We start from the raw sequence: 15,822 nt of genomic DNA on the forward strand, positions 1-15,822 counted from the left end.
TGAGAGTTAAGCATGTGAACACGATTTGGTAAAGGTAGCGGTGAGAGGCCATGTAGGAGTACATGGTGGGTTGTCTCATTGGAACCGTCCTTAAGCACTGAGTTCCGTGTATGTTGTCCAATGACTAGCTACTACCACACATTGGAATGCTTAAGTGCCCCTCTCGACTTATTAGCCAACTTGATAATAGTTTCTGGTGTTTGTAGGTAGTGTTAGTAGTCTACCAAGTGACACCCGGCCAGGTGGGCTTGAGACAGACTAGGCACAAGTGGCACGGTGTACCAAGCGTAGATCCATCCGGCGAGGTGGGCTTGGGAACCCTGCACATATCGTTTGGGGCCGTGAGCGACACCCCGGTCAGATCTCCTTGTGGATGGAACCCGAATAGGCGATAAACATGGACTAGAGTCTTGTGTGGTTAGTCAGTTCGTGGCTGACACCCTTGCCAGGCTTCCGCTTGAAGGTTGCCGAGATACATGACGTGTACATGGTGATAAGTGGTGAGAGTGTGTGTGAAGAAGTACACCCCTGCAGGGTTATCATGATCTATTCAAATAGTCGTGTCCTCGGTTATGGACTTCTTGGATTCTTACATGGTACATAGACAACTTAAAGTGGATACCCTAAAATGCTCAAGACAAGTGTGAGTGCTATGGATGGCCTTCTCGTAAGGAGACGAGGATGAATCCATAGTAGTGTATTTGATGTGGTGTTTAGTGGACTCGTGTGCGCTGCCTCACCTCAAAGAAGTTCCTCGTTGTCGTAGAACAGGATAGCCACTGAGTCAAAGCTGGCTTGCTGCAACTAAACCCCACATTACCTTCTTGATACAAATGCATGTATGATAGGATCTGATGTAAGTCTTGCTGAGTACCTTTGTACTCACGTTTGCTTTATTTATGTTTTGCAGGTTAGACATCTGTCTCACTAGTAGTACCGCTTGGACTTCGACGAGTAGCTTGTTACCTCAGCTACGATCTTGTACCCTTGGGAGGGACTTGTAGATAGTCAGGCTTCTTAGCCTTTTTCTTTTGTAGTTGTCTGTACTCAGACATGTAATACTTCCGTTGGTTGTATGCTCTGAATGATGGGTCATGTGACCCCTGTTTGTATTAATGCTATGTGGCTCTTCTGGGCCTTAGCTATATGAGTTGTGTTATGTTGTGATGCCATGTTGTACAACACATACTTGCATGTTATGCGTACGTGTGACGTGTATTGCTATGTGTGGGATCCGACAATCTAGTTGTTTATCCTTGGCAGCCTCTCTTATGGGGAAATGTAGTCTAGTGCTTCTTTGAGCCATAGTAGTCTGCTACAGCCCAGTTCACTTGAGTCCTGCTAGCCCAGCACTACTGCTTAGGACACTTGACTGGCCGGTATGTGTTTCATTTCGTTCCTGTGTCTGTCCCTTCGGGGAAATGTCACGCGGTGACCTCCGGAGTCCTGTTAGCCCAGTGCTACAGCCCGGATTCACACGCTGCTGACCGACATGCTCGATGTGAATCATGTATGCCTGTCCCCATAGGTTAGTGCCGCTTTGGGTTCACGACTAGCCATGTCGGCCCGGGTTCTCTGTCATATGGATGCTAGCGACACAATCATATACGTGAGCCAAAAGGCGCAAACGGTCCCAGGCCAGGGTAAGGCGACACCCGTGGGAATACCATGCGTGAGGCCGCAAAGTGATATGAGGTGTTACTGGCTAGATTGATGTGACCTGGGATCGGGGTCCCGACAGCTTTGGTATCAGAGCCTGACCGCCTGTAGGATTTCCAAGCCAACCTGGTCGAAGTTGAGTCTAGAAACTCTTTAGTTATTTAAGGGAATTGATTGTGGAAGGGAACGTAAGGCTCTTTTTACTCCTTTCACCTCTTGGCCTTCTGATCTGAGTCATCCTATCTTTCCTACGGGGTTAAGGAACTAGGCTTCCTCTTCTGTCTATCAGGATCACGTGTTACTACTCCGTAGTCCCATAGGATTGGTTGATCAGAGTCATATTCCAGTTTTCAAGTACTTCCGGTGTAGTCTGCTTAGTAATATCTCAGAATCCTGAGTGATGATGTTGAGTTTGGTGCTACCCCGTCCTTGCAGAATGTTTCATTTTGAGCATTCTACTGCCATTATGCTGCCGGAATTGTCCTAGGAGTTCAAGAGATAGTATTTTCCTTGTACTATATTCTACATCCTTATGATGATGCTGAATCCATCCTTTTTCCTTGGTTTCGTTCTTCAGGATGTCGTCGGTTAACCGAAATTCTGTTGCTCGTAGCCGGAACCACAGAGATGGTAGGGATGAGGATCCTCCCGATCAGTCTTCGTTGGCAAAGTTCATGTTAGAAGTTGAGATGAACAAGAGTGAGACCAACCACTTGTTAGCACGTATCGAGGAGAACACCGCACCCTAGTGCAAGGAGTCAGCGACCATTTATGATTTCATTGGTCTGAAACCACCTACCTTCCATCATTCCATCGAACAACTCGATGCAGATGACTGGCTTCGTAGTATCACTCACAAGCCGCGTTCTGCGAACGTAGCTGAAGGTGACAAGGTCACCTATGCTGCATATCACCTGGAAGGTCCTGCTAGTCTTTGGTGGCAAAACTATGAGGCGATGCTTCTAGCCGGCCAGATAACCACCTAGAGAGATTTCACTGAGGCCTTTCACGAGCATCACATTCCTCAGGCTCTCATTGACTGCAAGAGAGAAGAGTTCTGTAGTTTCACCCAGAGTAAGATGGCTGTTGATGCTTACAGTAGGGAATTTGAGAACCTTGCCCGCTATGCTACAGAAGAGGTGTCCATAGACGCCAAGAAGCAGGCTAGGTTCCGGAAGGGTCTCAACCCCAAGTTGCGTCGTGATCTCCACTTGCACAATTACAATACATTCCAAGCTCTTGTGAATAAGGCCATTAATGCAGAGACATCTCAACTCACTTACGAGGAGTCTCGTAAGCACACCCGTGATTTGGGTTCTTCCTCCGGTTCTAGTTCTCAGAAGCGCCGGATTTGGGTTCCGAACTCCGCTCTTCCACCCGGTTATACACCAAGGCCTTCTTGTGTGGCACCTCACCCAGTTCAACCGTATGCTACACCCATGCCTATTGGTAGACCACTTGTCAATGCAGGTCCTTGTCCTACCTCCAAGAATTGTTACAAGTGCGGAGAGCCAGGCCACATTACCCATATTTGCACTCAGACCCGTGTTGCTCCACCCCAGCCCGAGAAGTCTATTGGCCATGGTAGTAAGCCATCACGCAAGATGACCAGTACCAAGTCAGCTCCCACTAAACTTGGATGTGTGCATCATGTCTCAGCTAAAGACGCTCATGATGATCCAGGTGTCGTTCTTGGCACACTCCTTGTCAACTTTCATCCAGCTTCGGTTCTATTCGATACTGGAGCATCTCACTCCTTCATTTCCGAAAGTTATGCCCGCTTGCACGACATGTCATTTTGTGATATGCCCTCCCCACTACTCATTCAAACTCCTGGATCCAAGTGGCAAACTTCTAGGATAAGTTATGGCAATGAAATACATGTTGACAGACTTGTATTCCTAGCTTCCTTGATATCCCTTAAGTCTTCAGATATTAACATCATCTTGGGTATGGACTAGATGAAAGCTCATTATGCCAACTGTTACACCAGGTCTGTTCAGCTCACACACCCCTCTGGCAAGATAGTCACTGTCTCCACCAAAATTGCAAAGCGTCAACTCTATTCTCTAAATGCCAGCCCTCTTCCTGACCTTGAAGATATCCTGGTAGTCCGCGACTTTCCGAATGTCTTTCCAGAGGAACTGCCAGGTATTCCACCTGACAGAGATGTAGAGTTTGTCATAGATCTTATCCCCGGAACCGCCCCAATTTCTAGGAGACCTTACAAGATGGCACCCTTAGAGCTAGCCGAGCTTAAGAAACAACTTGATGAGTCCTTGCAAAAGGGTTTCATTCATCCTAGTTCTTCTCCCTGGGCTTGCCCCGTCCTCTTTGTCAAGAAGAAGGATGGTACGGACCAGATGGTTGTAGATTATCGCCCCGTTAATTTGGTCACGATAAATAACAAGTATCCGCTCCCCAGGATCAACGATCTGTATGATCAGCTCGCTGGATCCTCAGTCTTCTCCAAGATGGATTTGAGGTTAGGCTACCACCGAATCAAGATCAGAAACGGGGACATTCCTAAAACGGCTTTTGTCACTCGTTATGGTCAGTACGAGTACACCGTCATGTCCTTTGGTCTAACCAATGCTCCAGCTACATTCTCTCGCTTGATGAACTCGATCTTCATGGAGTACTTAGATAAGTTCGTCGTGGTTTACCTCGATGATATTCTTATTTACTCGAAGAATGAGGAAGAGCATGCCAAGCATCTTAGACTTGTGTTAGAAAAACTCAGAGAACACCGCCTTTATGCCAAGTTCTCCAAGTGCGAATTTTGGTTGCCAGAAGTGACCTATCTCGGCCACGTAATCTATGGTAAGGGCATTGCTGTCAATCCCGAGAGAGTTCAAGCTGTTCTTGATTGGACTCCACCTGAAACGGTTAAGCAAGTTAGGAGTTTCCTTGGCCTAGCCAATTATTGTCGCCACTTCATTGATAACTTCTCCAAAGTGGCCAAACCTCTCACGGAACTTCTCAAGAAAGATAAAAAGTTTGAGTGGTCCCCACAGTGCGAGTACAGCTTTCAGGAACTGAAAAGACGCCTGACTTCTGCTCCCATACTTGTGCCACCGGATTTCACTAAGGACTTTGTTATCTATTGTGATGCCTCACGACAGGGACTAGGTTGCATTCTTACGCAAGATCGTCATGTGATTGCCTATGCATCTCGACAGTTGCATCCACATGAGGAGAATTATCCTACACATGATCTAGAGCTTGCAGCGTAGTCTATGCACTTAAGACATGGCGACATTACCTTCTCGGTAAACGTTGCGAGATATACACCGACCACCAGAGTCTCAAGTATATCTTCACCCAACCAGATTTGAACCTTAGGCAAAGACGTTGGTTGGAGTTTATCTCAGATTACGACTTAGGAATTACCTACACCCCAGGCAAGGGGAATGTCATGGCTGATGCGCTAAGTCGTAAGTCCTATTGCAACAATCTCATGTTGCAACAGGGCCAGCCACTTTTCCATGAGGAATTATGTAAGCTTAACCTTCACATTGCTCCTCATGGATTCCTTTCTACCTTGGTGGTGAAACCTACCCTTGAGGATCAGATCATTACTGATCAGAAGTTTGATAGGGGTGTTATCCGCATCAAGAGAAACATTAGGAAGGGAGTTGGTGGATGTTTCTCTATGGATGATCGAGGTGTTGTTTTCTTTGAGAATCGCTTGGTGGTTCCCAAGAATCAACATCTGCGACAACTAATTCTTAAGGAGGCCCATGAATCTCCTTTCACAATTCATCCCGGTAGTACTAAGATGTATCAGGACCTGCGCCAGAGGTTCTGGTGGACTAGGATGAAGAGATAAATTGCTCAGTTTATTGCTAACTGCGACGTTTGTCGTCGCGTTAAGGCAGAGCATCAAAGACCTGCTGGCACCCTTCAGCCTTTAGCTATTTCTGAATGGAAATGGGATAAAGTTGGTATGGACTTCATCACCGGCTCTCCCAGGACCAAGAGAGGGAATAATGCTATCTTTGTAGTCATTGATCGTCTTTCCAAAGTTTCTCACTTCCTACCTATTCGAGAGAGTATCATTGCTAGTCAGCTCGCTGACTTATATATTTCTCAAATAGTGTCACTTCATGGTGTTCCACTAGAGATCAATTCAGACCGTGGTAGTCTTTTCACTTCTCATTTCTGGGAGAGTTTCCAAACTGCCATGGGCACCCATCTTTCCTTCAGTACCGCTTTCCACCCTCAATCAAGTGGTCAGGTGGAAAGGGTCAACCAAATCCTCGAAGACATGCTTAGAGCTTGCGTTATCTCATTCGGTATGGATTGGGAGAAGTGCCTTCCTTTCACTGAGTTTGCTTATAACAATAGCTACCAATCCAGTCTCAAGAAAGCTCCTTTTGAGATTATGTATGGACGAAGATGTCGAACACCTTTGAACTGGTCAGAAACTGGTGAAAGACAATTCTTTGGACCGGATATGATCCAGGAGGCAGAAGAGCAAGTTCGCATCATTCGTGAGAATTTGAAAACAGCCCAATCTCGTCAAAAGAGCCAGTATGACCGTCGTCATAAGGAAGTGGCTTATGAAGTTGGCGACAAGGCTTACCTTCGGGTTACCCCTTTGAAGGGTACCCATCGTTTCGGTATCAAGGGCAAGTTGGCTCCTCGTTACATTGGTCCTTTTCTCATTCTCGCTAAACGAGGAGAGGTGGCCTACCAGTTGGAACTACCCCCACATCTTTCCCGAGTTCATGATGTTTTCCATGTCTCTCAACTCAGGCGTTGCTTCTCGGATCCCATCCACGGAGTGGACCACGAAACACTTGATCTCCAAGATAACCTCACATATCGAGAGTACCCCGTCCACATTCTGGATCAAGCAGAGCGTGTCACTCGACGTCATAACATCAAGTTTCTCAAGGTTCAGTGGTCTCATCATTCCGAGAGAGAAGCTACCTGGGAGTGTGAAGATCGTCTTCGACTTGAGTACCCCGCTTTCTTTCCGCCAACTCCTGAATCTCGGGATGAGATTTTTCGAGTGGGGGCGAGTTGTCACATCCCTAGTTCTGGTATGACCTAGACCAGCTAGTCAATTGTGCATCATGTTCAAATTCCATTTAAATTTGAAATGGGGATTTGTGAAACCCTCAGAATCATTTATGGAAATAACCCAAATAAAAATTGCTCCAAAAAGGTCCAAGAAAATGTTCAAGTAGCTCTCTGAAAATATTGGTTAGAGGTAAAATTCAAACAAATATTTTCAGGAACTCATAAATATTTATTTTGGCCATTTGGAATTAATGCAATAATTATTTGCATGGGATATATATATATATATGATATATTTATTTATATATGTCCAACAATTCTGATTTTTATGTGAGGGGCTCTGGAATACTTCAACTAGCCCCTACAATAAATTTCAGAAGAAAATAAATTGATTTAGTATTTTATTAAATCAAAACAAATGTCAGAAAATAGAAAACAAAACAAAAATAGAGAAGAAACTTACCTGCGGCCAGCTCCTGTGATGGCCCAGCACTGTGCGGCCTGGCTGGCCTAGTTGGCCAGCCCAGCCCACCTGCCCCCCCTCCCTTGTCATCTTCCTCCCGCCAGGAGGACGCGCTCGTGGCCGCCGCGCGCGAGCACACGTCGGCCACCTCCTGCTTCCCTGCTCGCCGCTGGAGGCATCCGAGGGCGACACGCACCCCCGACCCCCCTCGTCCACTCCCCTCCCCTCTGGTCGCCCCTCTCCTCCTCTACTCTCTTCCCCGTTGTTGCCCAAGCGCCACCATCGCCACCGACGCCGTTTGACATGCCCACCGTAGTCCCCTCGCCCCTCTGTCGTGCCCAAAAGCTCCACCACCTCGTCCACTACCTCTCCGTCATGCCACGCGTTGCCGGACGCCCTGTGGAGCCGCCTCCGCCGTCATCTTCAACCTCGGCTGCCGTGGATCTCCACCGCCCGTCCGTCGCCTGCAGAGCCTTCTCCGAGCCGCCGTTGCCTCTGCTCGACTCGCTGTGAGCCCCGCCATCGAACCCCCTCTCCCCTAGCTCGAATTCTTCCTCCAACACCGTCGCCGTCACGGCCGAGAGCTCGACTCCGCTATTCATGTCGCCGCCGTGGCCACAGCTCGCAACCGAGCTCACCGTCGTTCTCAATGCCCTCCCGCGCGTCGTTTGCACCCAACCACAGCCCCCCTAGTGCCCGGCAACACCTAACCCGCATGCACCCGACACCGGCCGCCGCCGCGAGCTCTGCTCCGGTGAGCTCCGCCGTTCCCGCGGCCTCCCCTGAGCGCGGCTGGATGCGCCCGTGCGCGGGCTACCCGCCGGTGGCCTCCGTGTGCCAAACCATGGCCTCCAGCTCGTTCCGGCGAACTTCCGCCGTGGCTCGAGGTTGTCATCGGTGAAACTCCAGCGGCTGACATGGCGCGTGATTAGCTGCTAACCCTGCCACTTAATCCACCCCCTAAGCCACTGACTATGGGCCCCAGGGCTCGGTCAAACCCTGGTCAGCTGGGTTTGACTCGGGTTTAGCCCCGGTGTCACTGACGTGTGGCCCCGACACGTCAGGTTTGACCTGGTCAGCCCTGCTGACGCCTTTGTGACGTCATGCTGACGCAATAATGATTTTTTTTGGATTTTAAATAATTCAGAGAATTCCAGAAATTGATATAAACTTCAAAAATTCATATAAATTCAACTGTAGCTCAGATTGAAATAATTTTTATATGAAAAATTATCAGAAAAATTCAATCTATCCATCTGTACCTGTTTCATGCATGTCTAACCAACTTATACTTGCTGTATAGGTGAAAACATATAAATGGCATTTATAAATATTTAATTTAGAGTTACATTTGAACCTTTGGTTCAAATGGACCTCTTCCAAATAGAATGCTAAATGCATTAGCTCAAAGCACATCACATACTCATGCCATGATCATGCATCATATTGTTGCATATGCTTCTGTTTGATTATCGACACCGTTCCTTCTCGATAGCTCCTGCTCCGGAGACCCTTCTAGAGCAGCTCTCTGAGGAGCAGTGCCTTCCTTGTTGATCTACCAGGCAAGCAAACCCCCATGTTCATTCCGATACAATCATACTCTCTCGCTCCTGCTCTCATTTATTGCATTAGGACAACAACGATTCAACTGCTACTTTATGCTGCGGTAGTTGAACCCATTCCTCTACATGACCTGTCATTGCCACAGTAAATAGTTAAAACCCACTAGCATGTGTAGGAGTTGATTGAGCCATGTTGTGTTCTTGTCATGCCATGCCTGCTATTGCTTAGAGTTGTGTCAGGTCTGATTCATCGGGAATGAATTGGAGTGGTACGATATGTTCTGGTGCTGAGAGTTAAGCGTGTGAACACGATTTGGTAAAGGTAGCGGTGAGAGGCCATGTAGGAGTACATGGTGGGTTGTCTCATTGGAACCGTCCTTAAGCACTGAGTTCCGTGTATGCTGTCTAATGACTAGCTACTACCATACATTGGAATGCTTAAGTGCCCCTCTCGACTTATTAGCCAACTTGATCTCTGTCCAGGAGTCGCAAATAGTTTTTGGTGTTTGTAGGTAGTGTTAGTAGTCTACCAAGTGGCACCCGACCAGGTGGACTTGGGACAGACTAGGCATAAGTGGCACGGTGTACCAAGCGTAGATCCATCCGGCGAGGTGGGCTTGGGAACCCTACACATATCGTTTGGGGCCGTGAGCGACACCCCGGCCGGATCTCCTTGCGGATGGAACCCGAATAGGCGATAAACCTGGACTAGAGTCTTGTGTGGTTAGTCAGGTCGTGGCCGACACCCTCGCCAGGCTTCCGCTTGAAGGTTGCCGAGATACATGACGTGTACATGGTGATAAGTGGTGAGAGTGTGTGTGAAGAAGTACACCCCTGCAGGGTTATCATGATCTATTCGAATAGCCGTGTCCTCGGTTATGGACTTCTTGGATGCTTACGTGGTACATAGACAACTTAAAGTGGATACCCTAAAATGCTCAAGACAAGTGTGAGTGCTATGGATGGCCTTCTCGTAAGGAGACGAGGACGAATCCATAGTAGTGTATTTGATGTGGTGTTTAGTGGACTCGTGTGCGCTGCCTCACCTCAAAGAAGTTTCTCGTTGTCGTAGAACAGGATAGCCACTGAGTCAAAGCTGGCTTGCTGCAACTAAACCCCACATTACCTTCTTGATACAAATGCATGTATGATAGGATCTGATGTAAGTCTTGCTGAGTACCTTTGTACTCACGTTTGCTTTATTTATGTTTTGCAGGTGAGACATCTGTCTCACTAGTAGTACCGCTTGGACTTCGACGAGTAGCTTGTTACCTCAGCTATGATCTTGTACCCTTGGGAGGGACTTGAAGATAGTCAGGCTTCTTAGCCTTTTTCTTTTGTAGTTGTCTGTACTCAGACATGTAATGCTTCCGTTGGTTGTATGCTCTGAATGATGGGTCATGTGACCCCTGTTTGTATTAATGCTATGTGGCTCTTCTGGGCCTTAGCTATATGAGTTGTGTTATGTTGTGATGCCATGTTGTACATCACATACTTGCATGTTATGCGTACGTGTGACGTGTATTGCTATGTGTGGATCCGACAATCTAGTTGTTTATCCTTGGCAGCCTCTCTTATGGGGAAATGTAGTCTAATGCCGCTTTGAGCCATAGTAGTCCGCTACAGCCTGGTTCACCGGAGTCCTGCTAGCCCAGCACTACTGCTCAGGACACTTGACTGGCCGACATGTGTTTCATTTCCTTCTTGTGTCTGTCCCTTCGGGGAAATGTCACGCGGTGACCTCCGGAGTCCTGTTAGCCCAGTGCTACAGCCCGGATTCACACGCTGCTGACCGACATGCTCGATGTGAATCATGTATGCCTATCCCCATAGGTTAGTACCGCTTTGGGTTCACGACTAGCCATGTCGGCCTGGGTTCTCTGTCATATGGATGCTAGCGACACAATCATATACGTGAGCCAAAAGGTGCAAACGGTCCCGGGCCAGGGTAAGGCGACACCCGTGGGAATACCGTGCATGAGGTCGCAAAGTGATATGAGGTGTTACCGACTAGATCGATGTGACTTGGGATCGGGGTCCCGACAAAACCTCCGGTAGTATCCTGCGAGTCCAAGAAAACTCCGGATCTCTCCAACTGTTGTTGGCGCTTCCCACTTGGTCACGGTATCAACTTTAGTGGGATCTACTGCTATACCTTCTCCGGATATAACGTGTCCGAGAAATCCAACTTCTTTCAACCAAAACTCACATTTGCTAAACTTGGCATATAATTGATGTTCTCTGAGCTTTCCAAGAACCAAACGCAAATGCTCCTTATGCTCCTCTTCATTCTTCGAGTAAACCAAGATATCATCAATGAACACTACGACGAACTTATCCAAGAACTCCATAAATACTTTGTTCATCATGTTCATAAAATATGCAGGTGCATTAGTCAGACCAAATGACATAACAGTATACTCGTACAGCCCATACCTGGTGGTAAAAGCCGTCTTAGGTATATCCTGTTCTCGAATCTTCAACTGGTGGTATCCTAATCGCTGATCGATCTTGGAAAATACCTTAGCTCCTTGCAATCGATCGAACAGATCATTGATCATCGGTAGTGGGTACTTGTTCTTGATGGTTTCTTCATTCAATCCTCGATAATCCACAACCATCCTTAACGATCCATCCTTCTTCTCTAGTAATACTTCGATTTCCTCTTCATAATCTTCACGTGTAGCCTCGAATTCTTCCTCTAGTTCCTTGATTCTTGTCCTCGCCTTCTTCAGATCTATCATGTCGGCGCACATCTGGTTCTCCTATCGTCGAATGTGCTGATTTAACTCCTGGATAAAAGCTGCGACTGATCTATCCTTTCTGGTGCTGATCATCTCCCAGTGCTCATCTCGGCGCCCACAAATCTGGTAGATTGTATCCTTGAGATCATTGCGGTAGACTTCTCCAATGCATCCCATGGCGATGTGAGCTGCCATGCTCTTTCCTAGACTCCAAGTTGGTGCATCAAAAGAAAACTCTATGGGCTCAGTGACTGGCATGAACGTCCTTCCTGGAACTTGAACTTGAATCATCCAGCGCTATTCTTCAGGTAAAGTGGCGTTGTATGTTCCGGTGAAGCTTGGTACTCCAATGTTCAGGTATCTAGTGACTTCCTTCAAGTGACGTCCAAAGGGTGTATCTTCATCCAGTTGCTTGAACTTGTTCCTTGCATCCGCCATCCTAAAAGAGTAGAAAAGATGAGAAGTCAGAAAGAAAAGAGAGTGAGTAGTGATCTAGGTCTTTAGCTTAGTGGTCGTGTCCTACAGTCAGCGTGTGCTCTGATACCATCTTGTAGCGACCAGACCTCAAACGGTCTAATCTCTGTGCTCAGGTGTCATCCCTGGATCAGTAATGCTGACACCACACATTACTTGAAGGATTTATAACAGAGTAGCAATCATACACTTATTATATCGAGTGTCTCAAAAGAGAACTTATTACAATAAATATGCTTAAGGCCATCTAATAACGATAACAGCGAAAGGCTTGAAAGATAAGTGAGTCCATCAACTCCAACGGCATCACTGAGTATAGAACCACGACCTAAAAACACCTTAATCGTCATCTGAAAAGTCTGCAACATTAACCTTGCAGCCCAAACGGGTCAGCACATGGAATATGCTGGCAAAATAACACATAGAGAGTAATGGAAAGAAATAGACTATTCTATATGCATATTGGGCTAGTGGAAAGCTCTATGGTTACAGTTTTGTGTAAAGCCAATTTTTCCCTACTGCAAAGGAATAAATTTTATTTAACTATCATGGTAGTTGTTAAACATTGAGAATGGTTGACAGCATTCTCAATCCCAATTAAGCATCATCATTAAACAAAACCCAACAAAATTAATTTTTGAGTAACATGTTGAGATTCACATGATAATCCAGGTACTAGATACTCAAGATGTCCATAACCGGGGACATGGCTAATCATGATTAGTTTATACACTCTGCAGAGGTTTGTGCATTTTTCCCCACAAGACTCGATCGCCTCCATTTGGTTTCTCGCACTACTTGGTGTTTGAGAAGACGGATGACTGAGACATAGTCTTTCAGAAGCGCTAGCACCTTACGATCGGGTAGACCATTACACCTACTTTCCCCTACATCTGCTAGTCTACCACTGTAAGAGTTCGCACAACTTAATCAACTATGCTAGAGCCCATAATAGCTTGTGGCCGCACACGGAAGTTTCTAGCATGAATAATCTCATGATCCCTTTGAGCCTGGGTGGCGGTCCAAAAGAAACATTCAATAGCTGGAATACCCAGGTGCCTCAATCCACCCAGATGTGTGTTTAAGTTGCCACCTTAAATAAGCCATTAATTAACAATCTCACATCTGTCATGGATACACTCACCCAATCCACGTCTAGTAGCATAGCATGGCATAATAAGCAAACATAGAAGTAACTCCCAAAGGTTTGATAATAACAGGTAATAGGTACTACCTCAACTACTTCCCAAACCCACAATTTAATTATATCCTAATCATGCAATGTGTGAGGATTGATCTAATGCAGTAAAACTGGGTAGAGGGAAAGCATGATCAAAGTGTTACTTGCCTTGCTGATGATCCGGAAAACCTAGCGATTCGAAGTAGCAAGCGGCGCACTCCAGGTACTCTATCGCAAACAAAAAAGCATACAATAAGTACTCAACTAATGCACAGGTAAAACTCAAATAAGAGATCTAACCAGAAAGTTCAACTTAAGAACTCCGGTTGGCAAAAAGAATCAAATCGAACGAAGCAACGAAAGACAAACGGCAAAAGAAACAGGCTTCGTTTACTATTTTGGATCTAGGGCAATTTTTACAGTGGCAAAAACTTGTTTAAGTTGGCTAAACGGAAAGAGGGTTTCGAGATGAAACTCTAGGCGCTTGAATCGCCTGATTCCGATAAACGAGCGAAAAGTTAGACTAAAACGAAAATCGGATCAGAAATAGCGATTAGAAAAATCACGGATTTAATCCGAGAAAAAGAAAAATGACGAACGTTCGTTAAAACGAACGAACGGACGAACGCTCGCAAAATAAATAAACCGGAAAAACTGATCTATTAAAAAAACCAAAACTAAAAAAACGAACAAAACCGTCGGAAAAACCGAACGGTTTTTCGAAAAAAACCCGGCGACGGCGAGACAACCTCCGGCGGCGGATCCGGCGGCGGCGATGTCGGCGGCGGCGGGGCAGCGGCGGCGCGGGCGGGCGGCGGCGGCAGCTAGGTTAGGGTTTCGGGGGGGCGCGGCTTGGGCTTTGGCAGGGCCTCGGGGCGCTATAAAAAGGCCCGACCAGGAGGAGTCCTGGCCGGTTACGGCCCAAGGTCAGTTCGCACTTTTTTTTAAAATAATTATGCTCGGAAAAAAACAAAAGGAATACTAAACGGATTCCAGAAATCCCAAAATAAATTTTCCCCGGCTTCTAAAATCAAGCCGCACAGGATGAACATTTATTTGGGGCCTAAATGAAATTTTGAAAAACGTGCATTTTTCCTAAATTCAAATAAAATAGCAAATAAAACCAAATAAAATATTATTTGATTTTTTATTAAATCCCCAATATTTCTTTATTTTGGGAAAGTCATTTTATTCCCTCTCTCATAATTTTTATAATAGAAATAATTGAAGATAAAATAAATAAAATCAAATGATCCTATTTTCAAAATTTGGGACAACTCAAATATGAAAATAACAAAATCCCCAACTCTCTTCGAGGGTCCTTGAGTTGCGTGAAATTTCTAGGATCAGCCAAAATGCAATAAATATGATATGCAATGATGATCTAGTGTATAACATTCCAAATTGAAAATTTGGGATGTTACACGTAGATCTTGGAGAAGGCCGAGGACGCCTCCCCCTCCTTGAGCCAGCGTAAACGAAGCCGTTGGCGCACGATGGAGCGGTGGAGGGACGCAAGGCCGAGGTATTGGCGTTTGAGCTCGCGACGGAGCCAGGCCTCGGCGGTAGAAAGGGGGCGCGAGTCTTAGGCGACGTCAAAACGCGCAATGAGCTCTCTGGCAACACCAAGCTAAGTGTAGATACTGTTAGTGGTCCGCGAGCTCCATGTCTGAAGACCGCACGCTATGGCTTTTAAGCGTGCGAAGTAGCACCGAAAGGGGTCTGGGTCCGGAGCTACCGAAGCCCAGACCTCCTCGACAGCGTGCTGAAATCCATCTAATCCCGGCCAGAACCTTTGGAAGTGAAAGAGTCTGCCTCCGGCAGAGCGGATGGCGCAATCGATGAGCAAAGGGCAGTGGTTAGAGGCCGCAGAAGAAAGACATCGCAAGAATGAGCAAAGGGCAGTGGTTAGAGGCCGCAGAAGAAAGGCATCGCAAGAGGCAGTGGGGGTGTGCAGTTTCCCAAGAAGGGGTGCAAAGGACACGATTGTTGCGAACAAGGGTAGGGTTCGCTTGCTCATTGGACCAAGTATATCGTCTGCGATGCATTTATCATAAAGCCCATGATCGGTGATGAAGCGGCGAAAGCGGTTCATCGTTCTGCGGGATACACGATCATTATTCTCATTAGCTAGTGAGGTGATCATATTAAAGTCACCACCTATGAGCCAGGGGCCAGAGATGCTTGAGCGGAGGTCGTGGAGCTCAGAGAGGAAAACGAGCTTCGCGTCGTCACCCTGGGGGCCGTATACGCCAGTCACCCACTGATAACCCACAAGTATAGGGGATCGCAACAGTTTTCTATAAGTAAGAGTGTCAAACCCAACGAGGAGCTAAAGGTAGAACAAATATTCCCTCAAGTTCTATCGACCACCGATACAACTCTACGCACGCTTGACGTTCGCTTTACCTAGAACAAGTACGAAACTAGAAGTACTTTGTAGGTGTTTTCGGAAAGGCTTGCAAGAAAGTAAAGAGCACGAAAATAAAACTAAGGGGCTGTTAAGGTAAAGAAGCAACTAAAGTAAATATAGCGAGTGTGGAAAAGTGGTGGTAGGAGTTGCGAAATTGTCCCTTAAGCAATTGACTACTTTACTAGACCGATAGCAAGTATTATGTGGGAGAGGCCATTGCTAGCATGTCATCCCTTACTTGGAATTCTATGCACTTATGATTGGAACTATTAGCAAGCATCCGCAACTACTAATGT

Source organism: Triticum urartu, chromosome 7A (genome assembly GCF_056163025.1).
Source record: "Triticum urartu cultivar PI428250 chromosome 7A, HENAU_Tu73, whole genome shotgun sequence".
NCBI classification, from domain to species: Eukaryota; Viridiplantae; Streptophyta; class Magnoliopsida; order Poales; family Poaceae; genus Triticum; species Triticum urartu.